The 16,083-nt window shown below is 45.2% G+C and overlaps 1 pseudogene; it reads right to left on the bottom strand.

Annotated features, from left to right (window-relative positions):
- Positions 1 to 9,950: 9,950 nt before the first annotated feature.
- Positions 9,951 to 16,083, bottom strand: part of LOC107530422 (ubiquitin-conjugating enzyme E2 C pseudogene) — an 84,203-nt pseudogene continuing 78,070 nt past the window's right edge.

The raw sequence follows: 16,083 nt of genomic DNA, 5'->3' as shown, positions 1-16,083 counted from the left end.
ATGAGTATGGTTGTCATTCTTTATAATGTAACCTGCAAGATTGCCTTCTGCTTAATGTCTTAAAGATACAGTTAAAGAAAACCCTGGAGAATATTTAATATACATGAACACTTCTAATAAAGATTAATATTTTATTTTGCTCAACAACCCTGTAAACAAACAAAAATTGTTATTGTTATAAAGTATTAATAATTGCCTCAAATGCATTAAATGCATTGTCTTTGTCCAAATTTATATTGATTGCATAGCCTAAATAATTCTAATTCCATAAACTTGGTTTGCTTATACCTAAGAGGAAATAGTGCAGAGTGTATGTACTTCATTCTTTGCTTTCTGTGAGCTTTGTTGTGTTGAATATAAAACCTAGTTTTCCCTAAGGCAGCGAAAATTTAATTCTTTTTTTAAGAGTTTTCAATTGTCAGGAAATTGAATGGCACTGAGACTAGACAAGGTGCTTGATAACAAAGTTCAATATACACTTATTCTCAATATAGATAGCTTTTTCATTAACTAAGAAAATTATTTTAACTTTTGAAGTGACTTTTTTAATTAAATAACTTCTCAACTTTAATAGAGGAAAAGGTTTTTCACTGTCAAATTTTTGTTACTTAGTATTATGTGGACAGAAAATTAGGGGGAAGGGATGCAAGTAAGGGAGGAACAGGGGATGACTTGAATATCTGTTAATTGCCGGGCCTTCCCCAGGCACTAGCCCGGTTCATCCTTAGAAGAATTCTCCATGGTGGGTCACAGTCCCTGTTTTGCTGAAAATAAGGAAGTAAATGTGCTAACAAGCTTACTGCTAGGCAGGATCTTATTTCAGGTTTGCCTGGTTCCAAATCCTGAGAGGTTTCTCTTTCACCATCCTGCAGGGGAGAAATGGATCTTTGTGCAAATACCCTTTCCCATCTGCCTGCCTCATCAGCCTGTAAGCTCCAGGGGAGCAGAGATGGAGCCTGTCTCGCCCACAGCTCTGTCCTCTGTCCTTAGCACGCTCCCTGCATCCTCAGCGAATGCTCAAGAAATAGGAATTGAATGAAAAACCAGTGAAACAATGAACTAGAAACATAAATAAGCAAACATTTCACTTCTTTTTCAAACCACATATTTTTAGGCTACTAATCTTTACTAAAGAGGATGGCGGTAGAAGTTTGGTGTTAAGCTCAAGACGGATTTTAGTGAATATACTGGGGGGAATGCGTGATTAGCATTTAAAATAATTATCTTACTTTTAGGTCCTGGATTTTAAAGCAGGAATAGGGAAGTGTGTTACAACATCCTTATTAAAAAGGTTTACAAACAAGACCTGTTCAACGCAGTCTACCCTGACCTGACTGGGTCTCATCAAGTAGTTTGCAACAGAATGTTTTCCCCAAATGGAGCACTAATTACCTGGTGACGGTTTTGTTGGTGTTGCCCCTGGAACCAAGCTGTCTTGTTTTGTTCTAGTGAACAAAATCAGTAACTGGAGTCACTCGCCACCCTGAATGCACTTGTTTTATAATCGTGGCACACATTCAGAGCCCTGGAGTCGGAGGCTGGGTTCCACAGACAAAGGTTCTTCAGCTCTCTTTGGATAAAACACTTTCACATCGAGCACACTCGCTTTATGGTAATTAGCTCAGGGCCTCAGCTTCGAGGTAAAAATATGCGTTTGTACTTGGTTACTTTTAAGAAGATTCTTGAAATCAACCGAATACATATATGCAAGGTTAAAATAATTGTCCTGGATTCTCTTACTCTTTAATTAAGTGAAAAATAACTTTACAAATTATCACCTTCATGTTCTTTCCTAAGCAGATCTTGTTTTGGGGGCAGCAGCACTCCTGTTTTCTAACTGCCAGGCTGCTGTTCACAAACCTCCGATACTGACAATTCTGCTTGGAGGGTTGTTGGTTTTTATTTCATACTTAATGCAATCAGTGGGAAGACGGTGTATGGAACTTTGAATAGTATATCTTTGTAATAATGACTACTTTAGTGGTTTGATTTGGCATTAGCTTCTCAGTGCTGCAGTTTTTCATTCAATATTCACAGAGAAAGCAGAGGGACATTTCTTTATACTGCGGCTCATGTTGGGTTCAGGGGCAAGTGAATTTTACTCTACCCCTCAGAAAGAAATCATTTTATTCCACACTTCTCAAGTGATATTTTACTAATACTACGTACTTTGAGTTTCTAATACACAGTTGTTAATATATTTTATTTCCTTTTTTCTTTTAATTTTAGATTAGAACACTGAAAATAACAATTTTGACTCTAATTGTTATTTTCTGCTAATTCTTATTCATCTCAATCATCATAAAAATAATATATAATCACTATAATCCAATTTTTAAAATTCTTAGAGTTTTAGTGTCTTAGAGAAGTCAGCTCTGATCTTAAATAATTAATCAATCCTTCTTTTAGTCTTTTGTTTTCACAAATCTCTTCTCTTTGTTTTATCATATCTTATCTTTTTCCTTATGTGAAAAAAAAATTCTCTCTTTTGCTAGGCTTTCTTACCTTAATTCAGGAATTCTATATTCTGGGTCAATTTTGGGAAATAGAGTTTATATCTCAAAACCATATAGCATGATGTACTTTTTGTCACTATTTTTAATACTATTTTCATTAAATGTTATTTTCACCGACATTTTAATAAATCTTTTATTCCCAGTGTCATGTACATATGGCCCATCCCTTTACTTAGCATGATTATGTAGTGCATGGCTGGAAAATTTCCTACCGGGCAAACATGTTTTCTCCATTCCATTCCTTCTTTCCTCATCAAATATGGATGGAGCATCTTATACTCACCAGGCCCCGGGCAAGAGCTGAGGACAGAAAATGACTATTACACATTCAGTGCTGATTCGCCCAAAGCCCCTGCAATGAGAAATTACAGACCGACGCAAATGCAGGTAACAAGGGTGCCGTGCGATGAAACTGCGGCAGGGAGGCGCTGAACGTCCGTGGGGCCCGAGGGAGAGGGGGACCTGCCCTGCCTGCGGTGGCCACGGAAGGATCCAGGGAGATGGGACCCAGGCTTGGCTCTAAGGAAGCAGAGGTTCTACCAGGCGGAGAAGCGGGGAAAGAACATTCGGGTCAGAGAGCTTCGGCGGGGTGGCTCTGAACCTTGGCGGTCACAGCGTGTCAGAAAGCCTGGGCCCCACTCAGCACTGCGCCACCACTTGCCGGCTCTCAAGCTGAGACGGTGGAGGGGTAATGCTGGACTTCACTTGACTAAAAGAGCTTCAGCTTGGAGGCCTGACTCCTTGCTTTCAATAAAATTTCGTAGTTGAAATTCACCTAACCACATCCTTGAAGGAAAGAATGCATAAAGATGACATCTTTCTTACCATCATGTTCTGCAAATAGCTGTTTTGTCTATTAAATGGTAACTAGATTATTTCACAAGCATTATTTTACAGACCCACTGACCATGACGACATCTTATGATCACTCTGGGATCAACCACCGCCGATGACAGTGATGGGACAACTGACCTCACCCTGGTTCCCAAGGCCCCAGCCCACAAGAGGCCCTCTCTAGTCCATCCACAGGAACCCCTCGCGGAGCACAACCTTCCTTTCCTGGTGCACTCCCTGCGCGCAAGCTCTTTCCAGGACACTATCTGCTTGATTTTGTGCTGATTCAATGCTCATTTCTATGGCTCAAGAACCTGGCATTCAAGGCTCGGTAAGAAAACCTTGGGTGAACCACTAATGCCCCTGAACCTCCACCTCCTTGCCCATCGTGTGCATTCAATGAGATACATACCAAACTCAGGGCACAGTGAGTAACACATTAAGACGCTCATCATGTTTAGCTTCTTCTGTTACTCGGGCATTCAGGGATGGTCAGCAGCTTGGTAAAGTTGAAATATAGAGTTGTTGGTGAGGAAGGACCAAAGGTAAGGCAAGAAGGAGAGGCTGGAGGCAGGGGGTAAGCAACCTTTTCTTTCAAACTTCTGTTTTAAAGTCAATGTGAGTTAATGTAGTAGGGGAAGAGTGATATGATCAGACCCGCTGTTAGAATTAGATCTTGGGGCTCCCTGGAAGATGGTCTGAGAGAAAATACTGGATGTTCTGTCCACCCATCTGGAATCCACTGAGAATCCATTTTGGTTGCCTAGGCCAGCGATGGCGAGAAATGGATTCCAGCTGCTGGGAACAGGAGGATGGCTGCCCTGCCTGCGTGCGGTGGTCGCCTGAGGCACGGTCCATCCCAGGAGGTGCAGGACTTGGGTGGAGAAGCCCTCGGGAAGGAACCACTGCCTTAGTATTGCCCAGGGACAGAAATTCAAGGTTTGCCCCTTTCTCCTGGACCTTGCAAGCCCAGGGTAACTCTAAAGAGCTTCTCCTAACCTTGGCAAGTAAAGCTAGAGCCAGATGTCATTTTAAGAATTTTTTAAAAGGTGGCTTTCTGTTTCTTCACTCTAAGTAACATGATATGATGCACATGTTCTAACAGGTTGAAAGAAAAAAAACCACAAAACCTATTTCACCCAGTTGCTTCCTCTACTCTTACCTATCACTGCCTGTCCCTTTACAGCCACACTGCCTAGAAGGACATTCCACATTCACATTCTGGATCAGCACGGGTCCCAGCAGGAGACAGGTGGCACACTGGGAATTGGGGTAACTCGAGGAGTGTTTAATAAAGGAACTATTTATAAATGTGTGGGCAGGATGGAAGGAAACCACAAGGAACAGTGCAGCCCCCCCCCCCCCGAGGCTGTTACCACCCTAAGAAACATCAAAAACTTGAGTTGGTATATTTTAGAGTTGTAAAAAAATGTACTTAAAAATTCCTGCAGGTTACTATTTCTATGATACGAGACATGAAGCTTCAACTTCTGATGTGTATTAAAAACGTTTTAAAAATAGATGTATTTCCTTTTTCATAAGTTAGGTTGGGGACCATGGTAATTTAGTTCAATTTATTAACTAATTGTTTTGCTGTGATGGGAGTTTTCCCTGTGAGGATATGCCCTGTGCTTTATCCCTATGTTATTTTCTTTCTCAGTTTTTAGCTGAAAGGAACACATAATGAATAACGATTTAGGCTAAGGGTTAATTAATGCAATTAACTGGAACTGCTCAGTTTGAGATGTGAGACGGTCTAGAGGGAAATAACCTGACACGCGGGTGAAATGTTTCAGGGAGAGGAGGAGAAGCCGTCTACCTTTCGCTTCTCGTTGGGCATTTCTAAGTTTCTAATTCCAGATCCTGTCTAGGAACTGGACGTATCTCAGAAGCCCCCAGGTCCCTTTGTGTCTCCCGCACCCCGGAGGACTTTTCTCTCAGTCCTTACGAGGCAATTTGCCCCTTTGAACCACTGGTGCCTCTTTTGTTTTGTTTCATTTTTTACCCCCTCCCTGGATGGCTCACCTGTAAGGCCCTGGCTTCGGTTGTGTCTCTACCGATCTTTCCCTTTCCTACTGATCTGGCCTTTCATTACGTGTGACGTGTTTGGGGACAATGGTGATAACTACGTGCTGCAAACAGCCACTGATTTAGCCCGGGAGGTGAAGGGAGCAGGTGCAAGAAGCTGAAGTTGATTTCGGCTCCAGGGTCCCCGGTGATGAGCACCAGCAGGCGGGGAACGCAGAGGGCTCCGGCTCTAGACTGGGGCACCGTGCCCTCCCGAGCGCAGCGCGCATTTGCTCCTGGGTGCAGCGTGGGGACCCCCGGGTGCCAGCGCTGGCTTTGTCAATGCATTGCTTTGACCTTTCGCCTGGAGCCCCCTTCCTCTGTTATAAAGGGAGATGCATGCAGAATCTGGTGTTTGGACAAAATGATCTTTTATGCCCTTTTCGAGATCAGAAAGTGAATTCACAGGATAGCACACAATACCTTTTAAGTAGCCTGAATTTCATGTTCCTGTTTATTTAAGCTACTTTATTTTAAGACTAAATAAGCTTTTAAAAGTTGAAAATGTAAATAGACACATACCCAAAGATATTTCCACATGGATGTACAGCGCAGCAGTGCTTATGGGAAGCAAGCGTGGAAACAGCAGGATGTGTGTGCATCCATAGGAGACTGGTGTTCACTCATAATTCAAACATGCTTAATGTTATGCAAGCATTAAAATAAGTGTGCTGTGCAGCCATAGAAATATCTCCAAGATCTATGTAATGAGAGGAGAAAAGAGTGGTAGACCAGTTAATACAGTATAATCCCCCTTTGTGCTTTCGTAGGTCTGTGTGTGCACAAGTGGAACCAGGGGTGGGGTGGGGACACTGAGGTCCTTGGAGCTGCCCAAATTTTCACTAGATGCGAATATTACTTTGTTGTTTGCAAGTGTGTAACAAAGACTTCTTTGCTAGTGTCTTGATTACAAAGGAAATTTTAATTTAAAAACTTTTTAAAGAATCTAGTAGCTCTAACTTTTCCCTTTCTTTCCATTTTCTTCCCTCCCCTGACGGTCCAGGCTGCAGGCAGGTGGGTCAGGCACAGCAAGGCGGGCCTCGCACAGGGAAGACCAGCAAGGTGAAGAGGCCGCCAGGTGGGTGTGGGCGGCAGGGGCAGTCAGAGCCCGGCAGGGTGAAGGTGGCATCCACGGATTTGGAAGGCCTGGCACAGGGTGTGAAGCCCAAGTGCGGTGAGGAGGGATTCTTGCCAAGGGTCAGCCTGTTGTCAGAGCCCATGCAGAAGAAGATATGGGTCCCATGGGAATGGGGTGGCTTCTTAACGTGGGGTGAGGAAGGTGTTTGCACACAGGGTGATCTGGCATGGGGTGTCAGAGCCCATGCTGGGTGAGGACATGATGTTGGCGGGGTGGCAATGAAATTAGTTACGCAGAGGGGCATGGACCAAATGAGTATTATGGAAGCCTGGTTTCTCACACCCTAAAAAGGAAAATTCAGATATAGAAATGGAGACGACTAGAATGAATCCTGTGATATTGGAGTAAAAGTCAATGTATGGATATGAATTTGTAGATTTCAACATGTAGATACATATAAAATCCATACATAGAGAAATATCATCTATACAGGTAGATGTAAATATACACATACATATAGATGGATGTAAATATACGTATCTATGTATACACACTTACATTGGTACACATGTGAATTTATGTGTGTGTTTACCTGTTCGTGTTCCCTGGCTCTGTCCACTGAGAAGTCTGGCAAGTAGCAACACCCCAGTAGCACTGAGCACAGCTAGCGCCTGAACCTTGGCATCTTTATACTATTCCCCACTCAGATGAACCAGGGCTTCCTACAGGATTGGCTGGTTCTGGGGCTGGGGCAGGCAAAGTAAAAAGTGAGCCTGGAACATCTTGTGCTGAAACAAGGGAGTGCTCAAAGAGTAATGGGGCGTGTGGTCTGAAGGGGCTCTGAGGGCCAAATCTGGGATAAAGTGACCACCAAAATAAATAAGGACAGTGACAGATTATAACCCATTGCATAAAACAGGAAACCCGATATCATACTGACATAAATAAGTGAATGAATTGAAAGTTTGATGAAGAATTAGATATTTAATGGGTTCAAAGTACCTCCTCCAAATAGTTACAAATTACAAAGAAAAAAAGAGCAACTTTACAGTGGAGAAATCTGGCAGAGGCTACCGTATCCACATGATGAAGGTCAACATCATCAGTAATGAGATGAAGTCATGTGACTTCTGATGGGTGCAGTGAAAACAGTACAACATCCCAGATCCTGCTGAAGACTCATAACTCGAATCTAATCATGAGGAAACGTCAGACAAACACAAACCAAGGGAGAGCCAACAAAATAGCTGCTGTAATCTTTAAAAGTGTCAAAGTCAAGAAAGGTTTTTAAAGTGCAGGGGAACTGTTTCAGACTGAGAGAAACTAAAGAGACATATGACTAGATATAACATTCCATTCTTTTTTTAAAAAAAACATATCTTTATTGATTTCAGAGAGAGGAAAGGAGGGGGAGAGAGAGAGAAACATCAATGACGAGAGAGTCATTGATCGAGCCTGCAACCCGGGCATGTGCCCTGACCGGGGATCGAAGCCTGATCTCCTGGATCCTAGGTCGAGGCTCAACGGCTGAGCCACACCCGGCCGGGAAAGTTTCGTTCTTAACTGGGTTGTTTTGCAATAATGGTCATTACTGGGGTAGCTGGAGGAACTTGAACAGGGTGTGAGGATTAGAGGGTAGTAATACGACTATATTAATGTCCCAGTTTTTTGTGTGTATTATAATTATATAGGAGCATGTCCTTGTGTCTGGGAAGTACACTCTGAGGCCATGGGGCCAGTGATTTATTCTCAAGTGGCTCAAGAGAAAAAAGTTCCTTCTATGGTACTTGCAACTCTTGAAAGTTTGGATTCGTTTTAAAATAAAACTTAAAAATAAAAATGGCCCTAGCCTGTTTGGCTCAGTGGTTAGATTGTGGGCCTGCGGACTGAGGGGTTCTGGGTTCAATTCCAGCCAAGGGCACTATCTGCGTTGTAGGCTCCATCCCCAGCCCCGGTCAGGGCGCATGCGGGAGGCAGCCCATGGATGTGTCTCTCTCACGTGGATTCCTCTCTCTTACATGGATTCCTCTCTCTCACGTGGATTTCTCCCTCTCATGTGGATTTCTCCCTCTCACGTGGATTCCTCTCTCACGTGGATTCCTCCCTCTCACGTGGATTCCTCCCTCTCACGTGGATTCCTCTCTCACGTGGATTCTCTCTCACGTGGATTCTCTCTCACGTGGATTCCTCTCTCACGTGGATTCCTCTCTCTCACGTGGAATTCTCTCACGTGGATTTCTCTCTCACATGGATTTCTCTCTCTCACATGGATTCCTCTCTCTCACGCGGAATTCTCTCTCTCACGTGGATTTCTCTCACTCCCTCCCTTCCACTCTCTGAAAAGCAGTGGGAAAAATGTCCTCAGTGAGGATTTAAAAAAAGAAATATAATGTGTAATACTGGACCAAAATGTACTCCTTAGACAAATACTGCATACTATCACTTATATGTGTATTAAAAAGCCCATATAATAGAAATACTAACATGGTGGTTACAAGAGGTTGGAGCTGAGAAATGAGATGTTGGTCAAAAGGTACAAACTTCCAGTTAAAAGACGAGTGAATTTTAGTTAATGATACTGTAGGATATACTTGAAAATTGCTAAGATAGTAGATCTTAAATGCTCTCACCATGAAAAAGAAATGTAGCTGAGCGCAGCGACGCAGGGGTTGGCTGTGCTGCGGCGGGTCCTTCTGCAGCCGGGGTCCAGGCGCCCAGGGCCCTCACCTCGCGCTGCCGCGTCCCCACCATGTCCCAATAAAGCCGCAAAAATATATGCTTATTTTTGTAAGCTTTGGAATTACTCATTAAATTGGACTTTATGTAAATCTTTATAAGTAAAAACATAGACCAAAAAGAAATGTTTCCGTTAACGGTCTTTTGTTATTTTAATTATCGTAATGATTGAAGCCTGGAGAAATAAATGCTAAATTTCGATTTCGCACACAAAAATTGCCACAGACCGCTATTCGGTATTAAAACAAGACTGTAATATGCTCAACTCGATGGGGAAAACGCCCTTGAGAAGCGGGGCGCCTTTGCGCAGAGCGCTGCGCGCTTGGGGACCGATTGGCGCGCGGCTGGAGGCGTCGGGAGCGCGTCCGCCTGCAGGCGCGAGGCTGCGCGGCCCGATTGCGCCCCGGCCCGCCCGCCCCGTCTCTCCCCGCCCCTGCCTGCCCGCCCCGTCTCTCCCCGCCCCTGCCTGCCCGCCCCGTCTCTCCCCGCCCCGGCCCGCCCGCCCGGCTCCGTCCCGCACGCGCCCGCCCGGCTCCGTCTCTCCCCGCCCGCGCCCGAGCCCGCGCCCCCACCCCCGCCCCACCCTCTCTGGCTCCGTCCCGCCCGCCCCATCTCTCCCTGCCGCTGCCCGCCCGCTCTGGCTCCGTCCCGCCCGCGTCCGCTTCGTCTCTCCCCGCCCCCGCCCGCGCCCGCCCGGCTCCATCGCTCCGCGCCTCCGCCTAAAGCTCCCTGCCCCGCGCCCTCCCCGCCCAGACCGAGGACGGCGGAGACGAGCGGTGGCCGTCGTTCCTGCGGCGCCTGAGCGCTGCGGATGCGGCCCTCGTGTTGAATTTCACTACAGTGCTGAACAGCCTGAGAATAAAGTGAGCGGTGCCGTCCTGAATCCGTGCCGTCTTGGCGACAGTGCAGGCTAGAGGTGCGCTCGGTTGGAGAGCCGCGCGGACAGAAGCGCCCCCGTGGCCGGGCCGAGCAGAGAGGGCAGGGCCCTTCTGGGCGAGCGAGCGGTCCCCGCAGCCCAGGGAAGCAGGCGCCGCGCTCACCCGCTGCTCCCGCCACCAGCCGCCAGTTGCGCTTCGCTGCACCTTCCCTGCGGCAGATTTAGGTGTCACTGAAGGCAGGGTGTGCAGAGCTCTCTTTGTAGAACCATGAGCTGATTACTTATAATTAGCAAATCACTTGCAAAATGGTCTCTCTAGCTAGGAACTTCACATGTATGTGAATGAAATTGAGAAGTAAAATCAGAAGACATAAAATTAACCACTATATCGATTTCACTTAAGTCTGAAAATCTTACTGGATAGCACTTAAATTTTTGCACTATAGAAATTAGTTTAGGTCCTAACTCAAAATGTTTTCTGCAGTAAGGGAGCGTGGTAACTTAGCTCCACTCAGATCCGCGTGGAGTGGAGCTCACCTGTGTCCGCATTATAGCTGTCACCAGAGGGTCCGCGCCCTGACGGGGGCCAGGCCAGGGTGGCACCCGGGATGGTCCTGGTTTCAGCCCCAGGTCAGTGCGGAGCCTGGATCCGCAGGGCGGCTTGTGCTCATTAAAATTATCTGCAGCATCAGTGAGGAGGGGGCGGCTCGTTTTAAAATAAAACACACAGAAGAATGCAAATCAGAGGAGAATATGGTGCTTGAAGTTTTAAATATACATTTCATACTTTTGTTTAAGGGAAGCGGAATTTTACTTCAAGAGTGTGTATCTGCGTGTGTTCATTTGCATGTAGAATTAGAGACTGGCTTCATGCATACATATCCATCTAAAGGATGCGTGGAATCATCTCATAGTCCCCATTTTTAAAAATGTTTTTTAACAGCTTAACACCCACCCAAGTAGATTTTTAGAAACTTACACAATGACTTTAGTTCCTGTTTTAGACATTTTCACACATATATCACCACACATTTCCATGCCCTTAACATTTTATTTTTTTAAATATTTTTATTAACTTTATTAATCTTAGCTTCTGCTAGAGGGAAAGGAGATATGACGATGCAGGAATGTCCCTTTTTTGTGTGGCAAGCTTTAAAAAAGATTATTTCCTGTCAGCAGTTGGAACCGGAGATCCTGGCAAGTATACCTCTGCAGGCTCTCCCCCTGCGGCATGGATTGAGTCTGTTTCTATGTAAATATAATCAGCGTTTGATGGTGGTGAGGAAACCTCCTAGATGAAATAATTTCTGGCCCGGCCAGGCGTCGCTCAGCTGTTCAGCATCGACCTAGGATCCAAGAGATCGGGGTTCCGATGGGCACATGCCCAGGTTGCGGGCTCTATCCCTTAGCTGGGGGCGTGCAGGAGGCAGCCGATCAGTCACTGTCTCATCATTGATGTTTCTCTCTCTCTCCCCCTGCTTTCCTCTCTCTGAAATCAATAAAGATAGGTTTAAAAAAAAAAGAAAGAAATGATTTCTGTGGTTCCTTCATTCACATACGTTATGAAACCATTACCACATGCACTGACACTGCACATTTGCAAATAGCTCAGGCTCAGGCCTTCTAAAGATGGTCCTGAGCCCAAGACACTCAGGACACTGCGTTTTGATGCACATGTATGTGTCCATTTAACATTCCATGGTTAGTTATTGAGTATCTTCTGTGTTCCAAACATTGCTCTAGGCATATATGCGCCACCCCAGCACGGGTCTAGGAAGACAAGGTCCCCTGATCCCATAGAAAATCTACCCTAATGGGGAAAGAAAGATGGCCATAAAAACCAGGCTATTTTCTATAGTGACAGAAGAAAGGAAGGCATAGGGCTTCTTTTGCTGGGAGATCAGAGAAGGTCTTTCTGACATCTACTGAAACCTAGTTGATCTGAAGGTGAGAAGGTGAGAGAGAGAGATCTAAGAGCTGGTGCAGGTCCAGAGGAGGGAATGAGCCTGAATGTTCAGGGTATATGAGGACAAGGGGGGCTGGGGCAGAGGGGGCTAGGAGAGGTGACAACAGAGTGGTAGGCAGGGGCATGACCCGTAATGCCATTGCATAGGGTTAATAGGGATGTCAGGTTTAGCAAATTAAAATATAGGAAACTAAATTAAACTTGAATTTCAAATAAGCAATGAAAAAAGTTTTAGTATAGGTATGTCCCATGCAATATTTGGCATTTTGTATTTTGTCTGGCAGCCCTATCCTATAGTCCACACCAGAACACTTCTCTTGTTGACAGATAATGCAGGACAGCAGGTAAAAACCGGGTCTGACTCAGGAGAACCAGGGTGTGTGGTCATTGTATTTATGAGTCTGGATGCCACCAACACTGAAACAATTACTTAGAATTCCCCATTCTGTTAGATTATTTTAGTGTGGCACCTCTAAGGCAGCTTCCTGGATTGACCTGGAACTGTCCCTGAATTTCGGGATAACTGACCTAAGAGATCAGAAATGGGTGAACTTTTCATTGGGCACGGCAGCTCGAGACTGGCAGTGGCCTCCTGGTGGGCTGTGCTGAGAAGGATTCTGAGCTGTGTCTGAGCTCCGGTGCAAGAATGCTTGGTTCCTGCACAACGGTTCCTGTGGTGTAGAGGAGGCCACTGTGACTTGCCTTCACATATTTGCCCTCTGTGACTTCCACTTTAATCTTCCTACCTTCCAAGTAGAAATGATTCTTTCTTGCTAAGCTTTATGTGACATATTAATTTAGCATCTTTGCTCCTATGTCTTTGACAGAGTGCACATTAATTTGCCTACTGTACCTGTAAAACACAAAACTTAATATGATTTTAAGGGCAAGTAATAGATTGCTTTGTTTCTTAGGTCTTTCAAATCTTTCCTTCTCTTGCAACACGACAAATCCTAGAGACACTAACAGGGACCCCAAGAATCTCATCACGATGGCCGAGTAAGGGTCTTGCCCGCTGTGAGACAGTGTGATGAAAGAAAGTGAAGCCAATTTCAAACAAACAAAATTATTAAATTTATGGCCCAGGCCTCTTAGCCTCCCCATGCTGACATTTATTATCTGTAGAATCACAGCAAGCTGCAATACCAAAGCAGCTGATTGGACTTACCCAGTAAATAACATTTGATGAAAAGGAAATTAAGTGGTAAACAGACCCCTCAGAAATTAGAAATAGCCTCCTAGGCTTCAACCTTGTCATCAGTAGGGCGGCGCTGAATAGCACAGTAGGCCTAAGACTCACAGCGACCGCCTTCCAAAGCCCCCAGTGTGGAATCAAACAGTGGAACTGTCCAGTTTGGGGGCCTGTTCAAAGGGGAGTCATAGTGAGCTGTGATTAAGGAAGAAAAAAAGAAAAAGCTTATCTTCACACTTAACAGAAAGGCTTAGAAGAGCCGTTACAAACGACTCTCATTATCCAGGCCAGGGGCATTGTGACCTGCCTTTCATCCTCGTAAGGCTCAAGTGTCTGATCTCAAACCCAGCGCAAATAAACCGGTTTCTATCAGTTGAGCCACGTTTGGTGAGGAGAAAAGATGGGCCCGTCTTCCTCAGTGCCCTGGCTTTGTTTTCTGTAGCAATCGGTAGTGAACTTTGAGCACCAAGCATTTTTGTTATTGTGTTAGGATAAAAGAGAGGTCTCACGAAACAGACTTTTGTTAGGGTGAATAAATTCTTCTGGAAATGTCACCCCCAAATCATTTCTACATACAGCCTTGGGTTCCCACAAGCAACAAAACAGTAAGATTGCACCTCTGCCCCTTCGGGTGCACAATAGGAAGGTAGAAAATATTGTCATCAGGTCTGGATAATACAATTTTTTCAATAGAGCAAATACCAGGTAACAGCCATCCAAGAAGACGTCCCCAACTCTCCCTCAGTTACCCCTCCTTTAAGTTCTCACAACGCTTTGTACCTCCTTCTACTTACTGTTCGTGAGAGATATTGCGCAGTAAACAGCATGACAACCCCGCCTCCAGCTGGGCAAGTCACTATCTTCTCTGAATCTTAGGTTTTTTTCTGTATAAAGGCTTTATGTGAGGGTCCGTGGTTTAAGGGCAGTTGCTCAATAAACAACAGTATTTTACTATGAGTTAGACTAAGAGGTCTCGGCCAGAGGTCCTGACTGAGTGTACATCCGGCTCAGGATACCTCCAGCTGCGTCACAGGCACAGAGGTGACAGCTTTGGATGACTGCTCTGTGTGGCTCAGGTGTCATTCCACGTAGCTAGTTGTTCTGCTCAGCTCAGGGTGCTTCCATGTAACTTTAGGCATTTTTCTCTTAAAGTTCTCTTTTCAACTTACTTTAGAGCTTCTTTCCAACCATTCTGATGCCGCCAAGTAGCTTCTTGAGTCTTCACTCCTTTATATCCATTGCGTCTGATACACTGCAGGGCAACAGCTGGCCGGCCAAGCGAGAGGGAGGCGTGAGGCCAGCGAGGCGCGGGATGGTGGCAGGAGAAGCCTAAAAGCCTAAGACGTCCCAGCACTAAATGGAAGTTATTTTTGTAGCAGTTTACTGTTTGAGCTCATTGCACCTTTACACACGTATAACTCACTTGTTTATCCATTTATCAAACATTTTCTGAATTTCAGTGTGCCGGGTAGCATGCTGGGGATGCAGAGAAGAACCAGAGAGAAAGAGGGAGGGATGAGTGGATAGATTACCCAAGGACGTAACGTTTCCCAGGGGAGGTAAAGCAGGGGATACGATGGAATAGATTATAAATTCAAATGCCGTTCCTACTAGGAAACCTTTACTGGGTTCTCAGCAAAGTGGGAGCCTGTCTCTGGGTTTAAGGAGCAGTCAGGAGGCCAGTATGGCCAGAAATGAGTGAAGGTGGAGGGGTGGGCTAGGGGGCGAGCAGACCAGCAGGAGACGAAGGCAGTAACTCGGAGGGGAGATGTCGGTGGCTTGGACTAAGGTGGAAACAGTGGAAAGAGCAGGAAAAGGATCATTTTCAAAATAGAGCTAACAGGGTTTGTTGATGGATTAGGTGAAAGAATATGCGCAAAAGGAAGGAGTCAAGTATGACTCCAACACAGTGGAGCTCAAACAGGGGTTATTTTGACCTGCAAAGGATGCATGTCAGTGTCTAGAGACAGATTTGATTGTCACAATTGGTTGGGGGAATGATTGCTACTGGCATTTAGTGAGTAGAGACCAGAGATACTGCTAAAGACTACAAGGCACAGCACAGCCCCACAAGAAAGAATGATCTGGTCCAAGATGTCAAGGTTGAGAAATCCTGCTGAAGTGTTTGGCCTAACTAATTAGGATAAACAACCAAGAAACCCAGACTAAGGTGATAAATTTGAGGTCAGGCTCAAAACTGGGAAACAAAAGAGAGCAATCATAATACCAGCTAACTTTTGTTAGCATGCGCACTACCTGGGGACTGTGAGTGGCACCCTGGGTGATCCCATCTAAATTTCTCCTAGTTGTCACAACAGTCCTCTGAGGGCTGTGTTGATATCCTCCATCTATAGATGGGAACATAGGCATTCTGACCGCTTGTAGAACTCAGAAGACTTATATTGAACCAAGATCTGTTGGACTCTCAAGCTCAGCGCCTTAACAGTGTGCCACACAGGCTTCCCAAGTTCACTGTGCTTCCAAGTAAAGCCAAACAGCAGAGGCAGAGCTAGCAAAAGATATACATATTGTATACATACATACACACATATTGTGCATACACGCACATTTACATATTGTAAAATATATTTTCAAAGCATGAGTGTAGCAACATGGAAAAACAATCTGCACTAAATTGCCACAACCAAGATGCCAGATGACACGGTTAGCTACCTAGAGCACTAAGAATGGTGAGAGGTTCCTTCCATCAGAAATCTGGCACCTCGCATCTGGCTTTCCTACTTCCAGAGCTAGTGGTGGAGAGATTTCAGACCTCCTCTCTGTATCTGTATTTTTCTGGCCTCTCAGTTACCTCCT

This window comes from Miniopterus natalensis, chromosome 15 (genome assembly GCF_054644295.1).
Source record: "Miniopterus natalensis isolate mMinNat1 chromosome 15, mMinNat1.hap1, whole genome shotgun sequence".
In the NCBI taxonomy this organism is placed as follows: Eukaryota; Metazoa; Chordata; class Mammalia; order Chiroptera; family Miniopteridae; genus Miniopterus; species Miniopterus natalensis.
This window is presented reverse-complemented; position numbering and strand designations above follow the sequence as displayed.